Raw genomic sequence first — 14,801 nt, forward strand, 5'->3', positions numbered from 1 at the left:
CGCCACAGCACTGCAAGCATGGAGCCCGCTGCGATCATCGCCGTTTTCTCCTCCTCGCACTTTATCGTCCACCTCTTCCACAGTCAGCTGCTGAGAAATTGGGCTACTTTTCAATGGTGCTGCAAGCACTGGGGGACCATAGGGGACGTTTTACAAACATCAACGTCGGGTGGCCGGGCAAGGTTCATGATGTGTGTGTTTTCAGGAACTATGGGCTGCTCAGACGCCTGCAGGAAGGTAGTTTCTTCCCGGACCACGAAATAACTGTTGTGGATGTGCAGATGCCTATAGTCATCCTCGGGGACCCAGCCTGCCCGCTAATGCACTTGCTCATGAAGCCCTATACAGGCGCCTGGGACAGCGACAAGGAACTCTTCAAATACCAGCGAGCAGCGTGACCTGTGACTGTTCAGTTTCTTTACAGAGAAGCTGAACCTGCCCCTGTTTCTTTACCCAGTTACTGTTGACTCTCCTCTTCGGTTACATACCCCGTTCACCCCGTTACCCCCACTTCCAGCACACGTGTAAAAATAAAATACATGTCCCAGTATTACTTAACAAAGGTTTCTTTATTCATGACTTTGCGTTAAAGGGTTGAAACTGGGACGCAGACTGTGCTGGGTAGGGTGTGCGGTGATGTAAAGACCGCCTCTAAACTCAAGGAATGACAGGCTCCTGCTCCTAGAGCGGTCCGCAGTGCCGGAATGCTTCTTTCAACGGAGCCTGCCATCCCTCTTTATGGAATTCTGTGTGCGGGCGGATATGTGACCTTGTGGTGGAGGAGGACGGATACAGATTCCTCAGCTGCGTGACTCAGCGGTCCAGGACAAGGACCGCTGTATAAGATCTGTAACCGCCCTCCCCCACTGCAAATTCACATCTCCCCCGCCCACACAGATCCTGGAAACCACCTCCCATACCGACCAGGGTGCCTACTGACTGCACCGTGTGTGTGACCCGCTGCTGATCCTGCCCCCGTGTCTGTACCCTGGGAAAGGTGACTGTCCTATGCAATTAACCACCCCCTTCCCCACGCCCCCCATTCAAACACAGTCTTCTTTGAAAAAACATAACGGAAACAGTAATTAACAGCAAAGCATTTTTATTAAGTAGACAGTTAGGGGATGGGACTGGGATTGGGACTACTGTGAGTCTGGAAGTGAAGGACTTCGGCAAATGTACGGTATGAGAGCTTTTGGGTACTTGAGCACTGTGCTGTGGTGCAGTGACAGTATTCACGTCCCCGGCCGCCCCTCCTCCTGATTATTTTCGGGGAGAGGGGTATGGGACTTTGTGGCGGGGGAGTGCGGTTGCAGATACACTGCAGGGTGTCTCTGTCCTCCTGCGGTCCTGCAGAACATCCACAAGGCGCCTGAGCGTGTCCGTTTGCTCCCTCACTAGTCCAAGCAGCGTTTCAGTCGCCTGCTTCTCTTCCTCACGCCACCTCTCCTCCCGTTCGCTGTGTGAGCGCTGGCACAGAGAGACGGTCTCCCTCCACTGGCTCTGCTGGTCCGCCTCTGCTAGGTAGCAGCCCATACGTTCCTCGAACATCTTGTCCCTTGTCTTTTTCTTTCGCCGCCTAATCTTTGCCAGCCTCTGCGAGGGGGATGCTGTGGCAGGTCTGGAGACAGTGGAAGCTGTGAGATGGGAAACAGGGAGTGAATTCCTTGCAAAGATACATTTTTGCGAACAATTAACTGAGTCTAGCCTGTGTCTGTGAATTCTGGGTTGAGACCCCTGTGCCTGCTGGGGCACAAATCATTTTCGCGGTGGATTCTGGGTAAATGTCGCCAGTCATTACTTCCTCCGGGAAAGCAACGGCAGACAATCATTTCAAGCCCGTTTTCCCAGAATTGCCCTGGCATACGCCATAGCGTGGCAACCATGGACACTGTTTTGCCTTTTGTGTATGTCACCGTATGTGTACTAGATGCCGCTGACAGAGGCGGCCCAGCAGCGCTACACAGCAGCATGCTTTTGCTTTTGCATGACAGCTGAGATGGTTACCAGCCATATTGTACCATCTACCATACCATAAATTGGTAATAAGATGGTAATAAGATGGGCATGGTTACCTGTCCTTTTGCACTGCACCATTTGGTGCTGTCATAAGTGCCCCTGGCCGAGCAGCCAGGGGCGCAAAAGCAAAAATTGGGAATGACTCCCTGAGTCAATCTCTCCTTTTTGGTATCTAAAAATAGAATCAGTCCTGCCTAGATTATGGGCAAGTGTACTAGAGAACCACTGTATCATAGAACCAGAAAGCACAGCTGCTCTGTGTCCGATCCTGCATAAATTTGGAGCTGTATGCTATTCACATGGGGGTGCTCCTGCAACAACACCACCTGTTCATTCCGGCCTTCCCACAGCCTTCCTGGGCTACCATACCATTGTCCCACCACTTGTGTGATGAAGTAATAAAGAATGCAGGAATAAGACACAGTGACTTGTTTGTGAGAAATGAGTGGAAGGAAGCCTCCAGCTGCAATGATAGTCCAGGCAGGACATTAATTACTGTGGATGAAGGAGCCCATCATCCCTCTGCTAGTCCAGGGGCAATTCAATCTTTTCTTTACACAGGAAGGGTGGGGGCTGATGGAGCTCAGCCCCCTGTTGCAATGATGAGGACGGTTAACAGCCATACTGCACCATCTACCATGAAAAATTAGGGCCAGGCGCCCTTGATCAACCTCACAGATGCTAGTACGCATAGTTACCAGTCCTTTTGCACTGCCCCATGTGCCAATAGGCTGATGTTGAGGACGGATACCCATCTTTTTGTACCATCAGCCATCCATAGCGTGGGGGGAGCAAGGATGTTGGTGTTGAGTGCTGCACCATCGCGTCTATCTGCAGCATTCAGTAAAGATAGGGTGACATGTAAAAGAGTCAACAGAGGATTGTTTTCACTTCTGGTGGTGGGTGGGGTGTGTGCGCAAATTGCCGAACTATGCCCTGACCCACCGCAGACACTGTGTTTGACCCTAGAAGCATTTGGAGCTCATCCAAGAATGCAAATACTTTTCGGAGACAGCAGGAACTGTGGGATACCTTGCGTCCTCATTCCCCCCTCCCTCCATGAGTGTCCATTATATTCTTTGGCTTTCCGTTACGCTCGTCACGCAGCTGCGTGCTGAGTCTGTGCTATGCCGTCTGTCCGTAGATTTTTTAAAAATACTTTGGACCAGGCGTAAAATTACAGTAATTACCCTAATTAGATGCAGGAGTCTCCGAGCGAGATCACCCTGAGGAGGGTCACTGAAGGAGATAGAGAGCGCATGCTGCGTGAAAGCTAGCACGAACCAGGGCCCGATGCAGCCGTGCTCGGGGAGGCAGTGCTCCCTGAGTACCTCATGAAAGCCTTGCGCGGAAAACTGTGCTACCACGGAGCACCCAATAAGGCAGCTCTCCCCAGGAACCTCCTGCTGATGCTTTTCGATTAACGCAAGGAGAGCTTCGTGGAGATCTCCAAGGATGATTTCTGTTCTATCCCCATATGTAGACAGACCTCCTTTTCACACAGTTAAGATTGCTGTTATATTAAGAATAAAAGTTAACATGGTTAAAGCACTTACCGACTGCTCCTTCCCCTGATTCAGGATCCGGGTTCATGGCCGGGGAGGGTTGTTGGGGGATCTCCGTGACGGTGATGAATAGATCCTGGCTGTCGGGGAAACCAGCGTTGTAAGCGCTCTCGCCTGCCTCGTCCTCCACAAACCCTTCCTCATCTTCCCCGTCCGCGAACATCACCGAGGAACTGGCCGTCGACACTGTCCCATTGTCAGAGTCCACGGTCACTGGTGGGGCAGTGGTGGCAGGCTCCGTAGCGTCCGTTTGCCGCTTTGATTTTTTGGTAGCCTTGTCTGGGGTCCTTGATTTTCACGCGGCGCTGCGTTGCATCCCGCCTGTATCCTCTGTCTCTCATGGCTTTGGAGACCTTCTCGTAGGTCTTCGCATTCCCTGTTTTGGAGCGCAGCTCCGAAAGCACAGACTCCTCGCCCCACACACCGATCAGATCGAAGAGTTCCCAGTCAGTCTATGCTGGGTCCCTCTTTCTATTCACAGATAACATGAACTCCTCTGCTGGAGAGCTCTGCATCGTTGCAGGTGCTGTGGAGCTCGCCCCGATGTCCAGCCAGGACGTCAGATTCAAAGTGCCCAGACAGGAAAATGAATTCAAATTTTCCCGGGTCATTTCCTGTGTGGCTGGTCAGAGAATCCAAGCTCCGACTGCTGTCCAGAGCGTCAACAGAGTGGTGCACTGTGGGATAGCTCCCGGAGCTACTAAGTTCGATTTGCATTCACACCTAGCCTAATTCGAGCTAGCCATGTCGAATTTAGCGTTACTCCACCTGTCGGGGTGGAGTACCGAATTCGAACTAAAGAGCCCTCTAGTTCGAATTAAATGGCTTCCTGGTGTGGACGGTTGAGCGGTTAGTTCGAATTAACACTGCTAAATTCGAATTAAAGTCCTAGTGTAGACCAGGCCTAAGTGACATGTACGTGGCACATCGAGGCTCATGCTTCACCCCAGTGGATAAAAAGGAGTAATTTCGCTCACCACTTGGGTGGGAATCTGTTCAGCTGAACGAAAGTGGGAAAATTAGACTCCGGAAGTCCTTGGGTACAAATCACAGCTTGAGCCATTGGCTTTTAGTGATAGTCTGGTGATCTTTTTGTTCCTAAGGCAGCAGTTCTCAAACTTTAGGAACCCGAGGACCCTCATTTTGATTTAAAATTTTACCACAGACCCCCAAGCTCCCCTGCTCAGCCCGAGGCCCCGGCCCCAATCCACCCCATTTCCTCGAGGCCCCACCCCATCTCTTCCTGCCCCCGCTCTTCCCCTGTCCCTCCTCTTTCCCACTTTTTTCTGCTCCTTCCCCCAAGTGCCCCCCCTCTTCCCTCTCCCTCCCAGCTCCTCCTGCACACCGGGGAATATCTGTTCCCCAGCATGCAGGAGGTGCTGGGAGGGAGGGGGAGGAGCTGATCAGCGGGGTCTGCGGACCCCCTGGAGTACCCTTGTGGACTCCCAGGAGCCCGAGGACCCCAGCTTCAGAAACACTGTCCTAGGGGGAAGAGACCAGTATGGTTCACTCCAATAACAAAACACATACCTGCCTCCACTCCTTCTCCAAGCTATGTGTTGCTGTAAACAAGTTTCTATGGAAAACTACATCGAGAGAGAGCACCAAATTCATTGCACCTGGGACAGCTCAGTCATTTAACCAAGCTCATCTCTGGACGTTCCAGTCATGGCTGAGCTTCAGGCTGCAATCTCAGAGGGGGAAAAGCGATTACTAATGCAAACAAATCAATATCTGGATGCAACATGGCACCTCAAGTGTATTTATAAACAAGAAGGCATTATTAAAACATAAAGAGCTCCAGGGTTCTGAGGTGGAATATGCATTTAGATTTGATTATTAAACTCTCTGCCATTATCATGCCCTCACCAACAGAGCTTTTCGATTTAGTATCACAAGTTCAACCCCCCGGACCAATGGGGTTAACATTTATTTTCAACAAATGGGCAAGACTTGCTGGTAGAAAAGCGAGTAGAGTCAGAATGAATTTCATTCGCACACACACATCCTGTCTGGGGTTTAACCTCTGGCTTCCACATGTGAAAAATGTTAGCTAATGAGATCTGCTTCAGGATTAGACAGGGCAGGGGAAGGGAGTAGTTTAGCTTGTTAATGCAGCAGGAATAAATATGACAAGAATCTGAACTGAATTTCGGTGCCCTTCTTGTAGGAGCTCTAGTGGCCCTTCTGAAAAGGCGACTCAGCTTCCTAGATATTAAGCATCAACCGTATTTAATTAAGATTATATAAGACCTAACTACAATAGCCACAACAGCAGATTCACTACTATTATGAGGCTCCTTCCTGCTCAGCTGGTGCCTTAAAACAAGATCTGTTTGATCTCATCTCTGATGAGCACTGATGTAAGATATAGGCAGATGATAGCTCAAGTTGTCAGAGATGCTAGTACTGTGGGTAAGACAAAATTAAGCAAATCTCAAGCTATTTAAATAACATGGGATCAGAACTCCTGCGCCACTATGGGGAAAAAAACCTCCATTACATAAATTGTGGACGCAGCTGGAATTGCTGGATTTATTTCTTTGCAGTTCTCTTACCTGCTGATGTGATTCGAGGGTCAAATCAATCCATCTTGAAACAATCTCTAGAGTTGTTTTTCACCCATTCATATGAGCACGACTCAGTCTGTGGGTATAATATGCTAGACAGGGCCTGATGAAATACGTTACCCATGAACATGTTTTCAAAGCTTCTGCACCCAAAGGGGGGGTCTTGTTTTATCATTACCCAAGCTTGTTAAGCTAGGGGGGAAAAAAAGGTGGGAGGGAGTCTGTTACATTTAAGTTCTAACCTGTTCAGCTTCCTATGATTAACTGCAATAGAAATGAATGAAAAAGAATAGGAGAACTATTATGATTTAGGACAACATTAAGGAGGAACCTTCACACTGTGGGAAATGGATGTTGACATAGAGAGCTTGACTGTCTATTTCAGCCTTTCACTTTTCTGTGGTCACAAAAATATTGTTCTCCCTCACAGCCCAGCTTCTTCTCTGGGATCCTATTGATTTCAGTGGAGCTGCACCAGAACTTAATTTGCCCCCCCCCGCCCCCCACCACAGTGTTTGTGACATCACACTTTGTTGCTATGGAAATAACCAATGTGTCCCGGTTCAGTATTATGACATCTCCACAGGATCAAATAAGAGATGATCAGCTGAGAAGGAAGCTCCTACTTAAAGAAAGCTCCCTGTTTATTAGGGGAAGAGAAACTGGTGATATGTGAATGGGTTACTGTCTGACAGATCTGACAGTAGGAAAGAGGAAAGACCCCTTTTAGGGTTTGACTTTAATGATATTTGCTGTTTAGTTTTTCACTCCATGAGACTGCAAAGTGTTGAAGTGAGGATTTACTCAGAGCAGTGACTTTATTTAAAAAACAGTACCTGCTTATTCAGCAGTTCCTCGGGCCTGATTTTCTGTCACTGTGGCCGTTGTGCAGTCACTTACTTTAATGGAAAGTAACTGTGAAATGCTACCAAATTAGAAGAGAAGCCTAATTCGTAACCACTTTGCATGGGTGTAAAGGAACACACATAGTGCAGAGCAGTGCAGAATCATATAAACCATAGAAATTTAGGATTCGCAGGGACCTCGAGAGGTCATCTGATGCACCCTCACCCCTGCGCTGAGGCAGGACCAAGTACACCTGAACCATCCCTGACAAGTGTTTGTCCAACCTGTTCTTAAAAACCTCCAGTGATGGGGATTCCAACAATCTCCCTTGGAAGCTTGTTCCAGAACGTAACTAACCTTAGAGTTGGAACATTTTTCCCTAACATCTAATCTAAATTTCCCTTTCTGCAGATTAAGTTGATTGCTTCTTGTCTTAACTTCAATGGACATGGAGAACAATTGATCACCGTCCTCTTTATAACAACCCTTAACGTATCTGAAGTCTCAAGTCCCTCATGAATATTCAGAATCATATCTGCTGACTTTGGAAGCAAAGGTAAGTTCTTAGGCCCAGATCTTCAAATTATTTAGGTGCCTAACTCCCATTGATTTTGAGGATCTGGGCCTTACTGTTTTCACTCCTGTTAACAGAGCCATCAGTGCCGAAAGTCGGCTGCAGGCGCTATTCCATTGGGTGTATCATCAACCGAATTGCTTGCTAAGTTCCCATCAACTGCTCCTGTGCAAACTTGTTGAAGATAATGGAGTTTCACAGGTGTCATGGGAGTGTCGTTGAAAGACAGTGGGGTGGCACAGGTGAAAATGAAGGCCAGCTGGACTATTCTTACTGGTGATGATATATGAGAAAGCAACAACTCCGCGTGAGTCTCAATTGCCAGGCAGAATCTGCTGGGGCTAGCAGTTAAACCAGAGAGCAGCTGTTTATTTATCAACAGAGCACACTTGATGGAGAATTCAAGAGAGACAATAACTATGGGCCCTCCAAGGTTGTTTTTACAGTTATTTCTCAGAGTAGAACCCCTAGTTTTTGGGTTCCCAATTTCAGACACCCTGGGCCTGATTTGTAGTGCCGTTGAGCACCCCGAGCTTCCTCAAACTTCAGTGGAGTGCTCAACATTTCTGGGAGTCAGGCTAAGACATCTCAGTTGTGTATTCAGGTATTGAGCCACCTCTGCTGAAACATTTAGACAAATGGCCAGATTTTTAAAAATATCTAGTGGCCGAAAGTTAGAGAGAGGCATTTTCAAAAGCTCCTAGCACCTCAACCCCTTTGATTTCCATTGACTTTCAATGGCTCCTAAGGGCCTAAGTCACTTTTGAAAATAGGACTGAGCTGTCTAAGTCACTTAGGCCCAGCCCCACAAAGATATTTAACTGTCTAACTCCTATCGATTTCAATGGGAGTTAGGTGCCTAAATACCTTGAGGTTCTGGGCTGTAGGGAACAATGCCAAATACCTTTACAAATCTGGCCCTAAGTGTGAGTTCATATAGGACAATCAATGGCAGAGCTCACAATAGACCCTTGATCTCCCGAGACCCAGTTCAGTGGCTTAGAAACAAGTGTCCCTACTTCCTGAAGCTGTGCAAGCTTCCCCAAATTGCTCTGCCCACGCTCCTGCTAACCTGTGTAACTTCCTGACATTTCAGGTCTCCACCTCTCTTGAATGGCCATCTAGCTGCACAACATTGTGCAATGCTTTTGTGAACTGGGAAATAGTCAACTAGTCAAATAGCCCTTGTTGATGACTGCTCTGGGTTTTGACTCCAAATTTGCTGAGGTGAAGACCTCAAAGCTCACTGCCTTCCTTGAACAAAAATATCCCCAATTATTGCACCCTGAACAAATGGTAGAAAGCTGCAGCCTGCAAACTTCTCACAACTGGAATTACCTTTAGCACAGTGAGATGAAGTCATTAGTTATTTATTCTCTGGCAATGTAGGTGGATAATTAAAGCATAATTTGAGGTTTTCTAGGTATGACAGCTTGTTCTGATAGCTGCCCCTGGTACTGATTAAATCTCTGCCTCAGATCTCACATCAGAGTCTCATGTGAGAAAATGCCAGGCTCTGCCAATATTAGGATACTATCTCTCAGTTTGAAATTATTGCAGATTATTTTATGGGAGGAAAAAAAACTCTGAAAACTTGTCTCTTTTTCTGTTTTGATGAAACTTGAGCCTTCACATCTAACGCACATGTGAGAACATCAACCATCAAGTAGGGAAAAGATGGGGATATTATAAATAAGGCATAATAGCATTAAGAGCTGGGGAGTGTAGTGTCTCCAGTGAGGCAAACATGCATATTTATTAGAAAAGGGAAAGTAAATTGCATTAAAACTGTGGTAGCCCGTACACAGAGGACAGGCATGGAGGCACTGCTATGCTGAGTCCAACTGGTGGTCAATCCAGTCCAGTATCCTGTTTCCAATCACAGTCAGTACCTGGTGATTCAGAAGATGGCGTGAGAATGGCAGTAATGGCCTACTAGACTATTCTAGAACTGAAGCCCAGATTTACATTGCCAGTACTTTGGTGGCAGACTCCAGTCTGCCAGGGAGAGGTTATGACAGTACAAGCCTCCTGGAACCTACCATCCATCCCTTTGAACTGAGAAATGGAGAAAAGACGACTGAGGGTGGACCTGATCATCTTCAAACATGTGAAGGGCCGTTATAAAGAGGATAGTGATTACTTGTTCTCCACGTCCAGTGATGGAAGGACAAGAAATAATTGGTTTAATCTGCAGCAAGGGAGATTTAGGTTAGATATTAGGAAGAACTTTCTAACTGTAAGAGTAGGGAAGTACTGGAACAGGCTTCCAAGGGAGATTGTGGAATCCCGGTCATTGGAAGATTTTAAGTACAGGTTGGACAAAGACCTGTCAGGGATAGTCTAGGTATATTTGGTCCTACCTCATTGAAGGAGGATGGACCTCTTGAGTTTCTTCCAGCCCTACATTTCTGCAATACTCTGATTCACCAAGGGGCCAGCAAGAAGCGATGGTTGTCCCAAAGATGCTGGCCATGAACAGGGTATGACTAAAATGGAAACCTCCTATAAAGTCTTGGTGGAGGCTAGTGCCTCCTCTCCCAGGTGGAACCATTGCTGGATGGTAGCTGAAATGCCACTTGCCTTCCTCCTAGGATGGCTTCTGACATCTCTGCATCTTTAGAAAACGTCCATTGCACATCCATGGTAGCTTGAGGCTGATTTTTAGAGGTGCAGAGCTCCTGCAGCTCCCCTGGACTACCACTGGAGATTTGGTTGCTCAGCCTGGACCATCCCTGTTTTGCAGCATCCCCCAGAATGCCAGTGAAACAGAAGGGTAGCAGCAGAGGTCAGGCTAATGAGATATTGATTTTACAGATGGTGGTGGCAGCAGGGTTCCTTGTTTCCACCTGCGGCTCTGAGATACAGTTACTCGTTGTAAGCAAGATCGGCAGATTTTCTCCTTTGTGCTTGGAAAGGTCACAGTTCTCTGAAGTATGCAAGCCTTATTGTCGTTTCCTTCCTCCATCAATTCACTAAATGCCAGTTCTCTCAATGGCCTCGAGCAAGAAATTAACACCAAACAGCATAAACTGGACCGTAATCTCTGATGCACAGGTGGGGTTTGTGCATAGATTTTTTAAAGAGGGTTCTTTTCCCAAAAAATACTTGAGTCATTGCCGCTTCTCTTCCTAGGTTGCTTCCTCTTTTGTTTTTGTTTCCTTAATGTCATTACTTTGCTAGACCAGAGCACAATGGGCTGATGGTGATTGCCCAGGAGTAACAGAGCAGACTTTGGCCTGGGGAGCACCCAGAATTCCACACCCTTGCTGCTCGCCAAGGTCTCACAACCCTTCCAGAGTATGCAATGCTGTACTATTTCTATTTTGATAGGTCTTGTGGGCTCTAACGGAGACTGCAATCCCATTGTGCCAGGCACCATGAAGACACATAGAGAAAGGTAGTCCCTGCCCCAGAGAGCTTACAATATAGTCGGAGAAGACCGAGAAAGGGACTATTTTACACATAGCACCTAAATACCTTTGAGGATCTGGGCTTTAATCTCGCTGTACCTGACGCCCGACTCCCATTGAAATCAATGAGAGCCAAGCACCTGATACCTTTGAGAATCAGGACCTAAGTGACTTGCCAAAGGTCACATAGGAGATCTGCAGCAGAGACATCACTAGAAACTACATTTTCTGAGTTCCAGTTCAGCCCTTTAATCCTCAAACCATCCAGTGTGAACAAATATCAGATTCTTCCCTGCAGCCCTCCCAGAATTACCCTCCCCAGCACAATAACTGCCTCTGATTATCTTAAGGAACACCCCTCACTCTGACTCTGGGGTTCAACCGCTGTTGCCTCTCATGTGTTAGCCAGTAAAGTACAGGTTCATTTGCTAATACATGAATCATTATTGCTCTGAGCTGGCATTTTTACGAGCGCGTTTCCAAATGTAGCCGATTGCTGTTAGAAATAATTTCGCTTCACACTTGGCAACCAGGCAAACTTAAGCCAATATGCTTTGCCTGGCACTGGGAGAGGGCGCTGCGAGAACTTAATTACTAACTGCAAGTCCCTGTGCATCTGGTGGATTTAAAAGTGTACAATTCCATTTTTTCCCTCCACGATAATAGCTGCAGTAGTTTAACTCCAGCGTATTAAGATTCTATCTAACATTTATGATAAAATTGTTTCAAAGCACATACCCTACAGAGAGCAGAGTTCTGTATTACCCCTTCACAAACTGGTTATGGTGTGACACTTCCGCGGGGAACTCTCGGTTGTGAGGCATCTCTCCACTCCCTGTCCTTAGCATATGGGAGCCTTGTCTGTTCCGGCTATGGGTCAGCTCCCTGAAACCACCACTCTCTCTGTACAGGTCAGCGATAGGCATACACCAACCCAAGTCCTCCAGGCATCCCTGGGAATTCCTTCGCCCCTGTTCCACTGAACACTTTCAGAACTCTAGATCTGCTATTCCTAAAGGAATAGGCCACACCAGCTTGTAAGATTCAACTCAGGACCATCACTCTGCTTGAGACAAAGCACTTAGAGATTATATATGTAGTGAAGCAAGAATATGTGTATCGTCAAAGCACAGAGATTCAAGTGATAGTGCATAAAAATACTGGAAATAGATGGTTACATATAAAACACAATCATAACACATTTTCTAGAGACTAAACTAACCAGGCATTCCCCTAGCTCCTACAAGATAGCTTACCCCAAGTTCTTGCCTCAGCAGTTTTAACCAGTTTGGTTGAGACCCCATCTCATAAGATCAAGCCCACTGGAAGCTTGTTCTCACAAACTGAAGGAACATCTGGGGGTTCAGCTGTACCTCAAATATAGTTTCAAAAGTTCATTGGATAAACTGGATACCTGCTGCCGGGATTTCTTCCTCCCGCACCTGCAATCTATTGTTTAGCTTTGGGCTCAGACAGTAAATGGGTGTTCATTGTGAATGTATACAACACTCAATTTGTATATGATCAGCCAGAGCGATCTCTATCCCCCGCCCCCTGTCTGCCAGCAGGACGTGGATCACCTTTGGATGACCTGTCATAACTCACAGACCTAGAGAACATGATTTTTAGTATATATACACACACACAATTCCTCACATACATCTCACAATGGTTATGATGACCTGTGTGACTCAGACTTTCATTAGAGACCTTACATGACATTCTTTTGGTGAACCAGGAGACCCCTGTACCCTATGTACTCCTGCACCTTCTGACAGTTGGTGTCAACAGGTCCTTGGGTGATAATAAATATCATCCACGCCAGGAAGATCTCTCTCGCTCTGCCCTGCTGCAACACTAGGTTGGACAGCTGAGATTTGAGTTACTTAATTGCTTGACTATTATGAAGCTTTTGGCAAAATCGTCATTCAAAGTTAGGGGGTACAAACAAACAGTCTCAAATGCAGATTTCTGGGAGTAGGGTGGCAGAACCACCACGTTATTCACATTATTTTTAAGGTCATTTCCCAAATTAATATTGCAAAGGAGACACCGGGGGTGAAATTCAGCAGCATGGTCTGGAAACCTACACACCTGCTATAGGATGGTTTGTTCTCTTCCTTTAATTCCAATGATAATCTGCTTTCCTTGTGTGTCTTTATCTGGTGCAATTCAGATCAGAAGGCTGGATACAAAGACGGCGATTTGAATTTATTGCAGAGGAGATAAGTGCTGTGGATGGTGAAAAGCAGGACTGGAAATCTGGAGTAATGATGCCAGAAATAGAATCATAAAAACTGATTTAGCACCCACATCCTGAGAAGCATCTGCTGACTTCCCTCTCATTATGAAATTGAATCTGCTACTGAAAAACCATTCTCCCTAGATAGTGCATCTCTGCGGAGGCCGATTTGAAGGAATTTGATAACGCACTATTCAAAGGAAAACCACACCATCAATAAAGAAATCCACCAAAATAAATATTCTCAGCAAACATGGACTGGCTTTTTTAGGAAGCCAGAGAAAGTGGCCATTATACATAGGCACAGGCCTGAATGGCACGCTCTCAGCTCTGGTGTCTGGAGTCACCTGCTCTTGCATCTCTACCAAACCGTACATTATACGCTGGAAAATTGTACCTGCTCTGCGCCAAATCCAGCAAACCAAATCCACTTTTATATGACCAGGTGACTAACAAGGGAGAATGATGGTCTTTTGGTTAAGCCACTCACCTGGGACTCAGGAGACCTGTGTTTAACTCCTGGCTCTATCACCAACTTCCTCTGTGACCCTGAGCATGTCACTTAGTCTTTCTGTGCCTCACTTTCCCACCCAGAATGGGGGCAGAATATCTCACAAACCTGCTATGGGGATAAATTCTCTATTGTCAGCATGGTGAGGGAGGTCATATGGGTTTAGAATCATCTGCAGACACTGCAGCAGGCTTCTGAGAGCTTGTCTTTCGTTCCTCTTACATTGGTTTAGTTTGTGTTGTGCAGGAGGTCGGGGTTCAACAATAAAATGATTGTTATTACTGCCTAGATACTGTACCTGGCACTTCAGTAGTTCTTTGACTCCTGAGCTTGCAAAACACCTAGGATCCCCATTTTCCCGGTGCTTGTGACGTTTCAAGTTTTCTTAACGTTTGCTGTTTATTGTGAGCCTAAGAAGCACACCTAGCTGCAGAGCAAGTGTGCAGTCTGCAGACCTTTCATAAACAAACTTACTAGGAGCCTGGGAGGTTGCTTGCTTCCTTAAGCCAGAAATAGTGTGTCACAGCTTTGTGGACAAATTCTCTGCTGGTTTAAGTAGGTGAAACTCAGTGAGAATTGCTGGAGCTCTGCACCCACGCACCAGCAAAAAATCTGGTCCTAGCTTCTCAAAGCATTTCAAAGAGAGAGGCAAGTGGGTCCAGGGGGGTCCCATTATCTGCCTCTTCTCAGCTCTGTAGGTTTTTGCTCCAAATATCCCACATAGCAAGGTTAGCACCCTGAAAGCTGCCAATCCCTTCCAGTGAAAAGATGAGCCCCCTCAGGTCCCATTGAAGACATAAATTCCAGGGGAGCTGAGCTTGCTGATCATTGTGTGCGACTGGTCCCTTAAATACCAGATGCAGAAGTTACACAGCATCCTTTGGCACTGATAGTCTTGTCTGTTTTGAAGATGCTCAATAAATGGAGCATGGCTGGCTGGCAGGCAAGGATGATCTAGAACAATGCAATTGGCTCTTATTTGTCACAAGCACTAAAATTAACTGTGTTGAGAAAAATTAAGTTAGGCCTTGGCTACACCCAGAGGTGGCACCAATTCATCT

The 14,801-nt window shown here is 46.7% G+C and overlaps 1 long non-coding RNA gene across 1 annotated transcript; it reads left to right on the forward strand.

Annotated features, from left to right (window-relative positions):
* The first annotated feature begins 6,747 nt into the window (after window positions 1-6,747).
* On the forward strand, window positions 6,748-13,842 carry LOC123351156. Its single transcript, XR_006573935.1, has 3 exons — window positions 6,748-6,885; window positions 10,392-10,631; window positions 13,164-13,842. It is a non-coding gene; the product is annotated as an uncharacterized LOC123351156 (long non-coding RNA).
* Window positions 13,843-14,801: the final 959 nt, after the last annotated feature.

This window comes from Mauremys mutica, chromosome 16, assembly GCF_020497125.1.
Source record: "Mauremys mutica isolate MM-2020 ecotype Southern chromosome 16, ASM2049712v1, whole genome shotgun sequence".
NCBI lineage: Eukaryota > Metazoa > Chordata > Testudines > Geoemydidae > Mauremys > Mauremys mutica.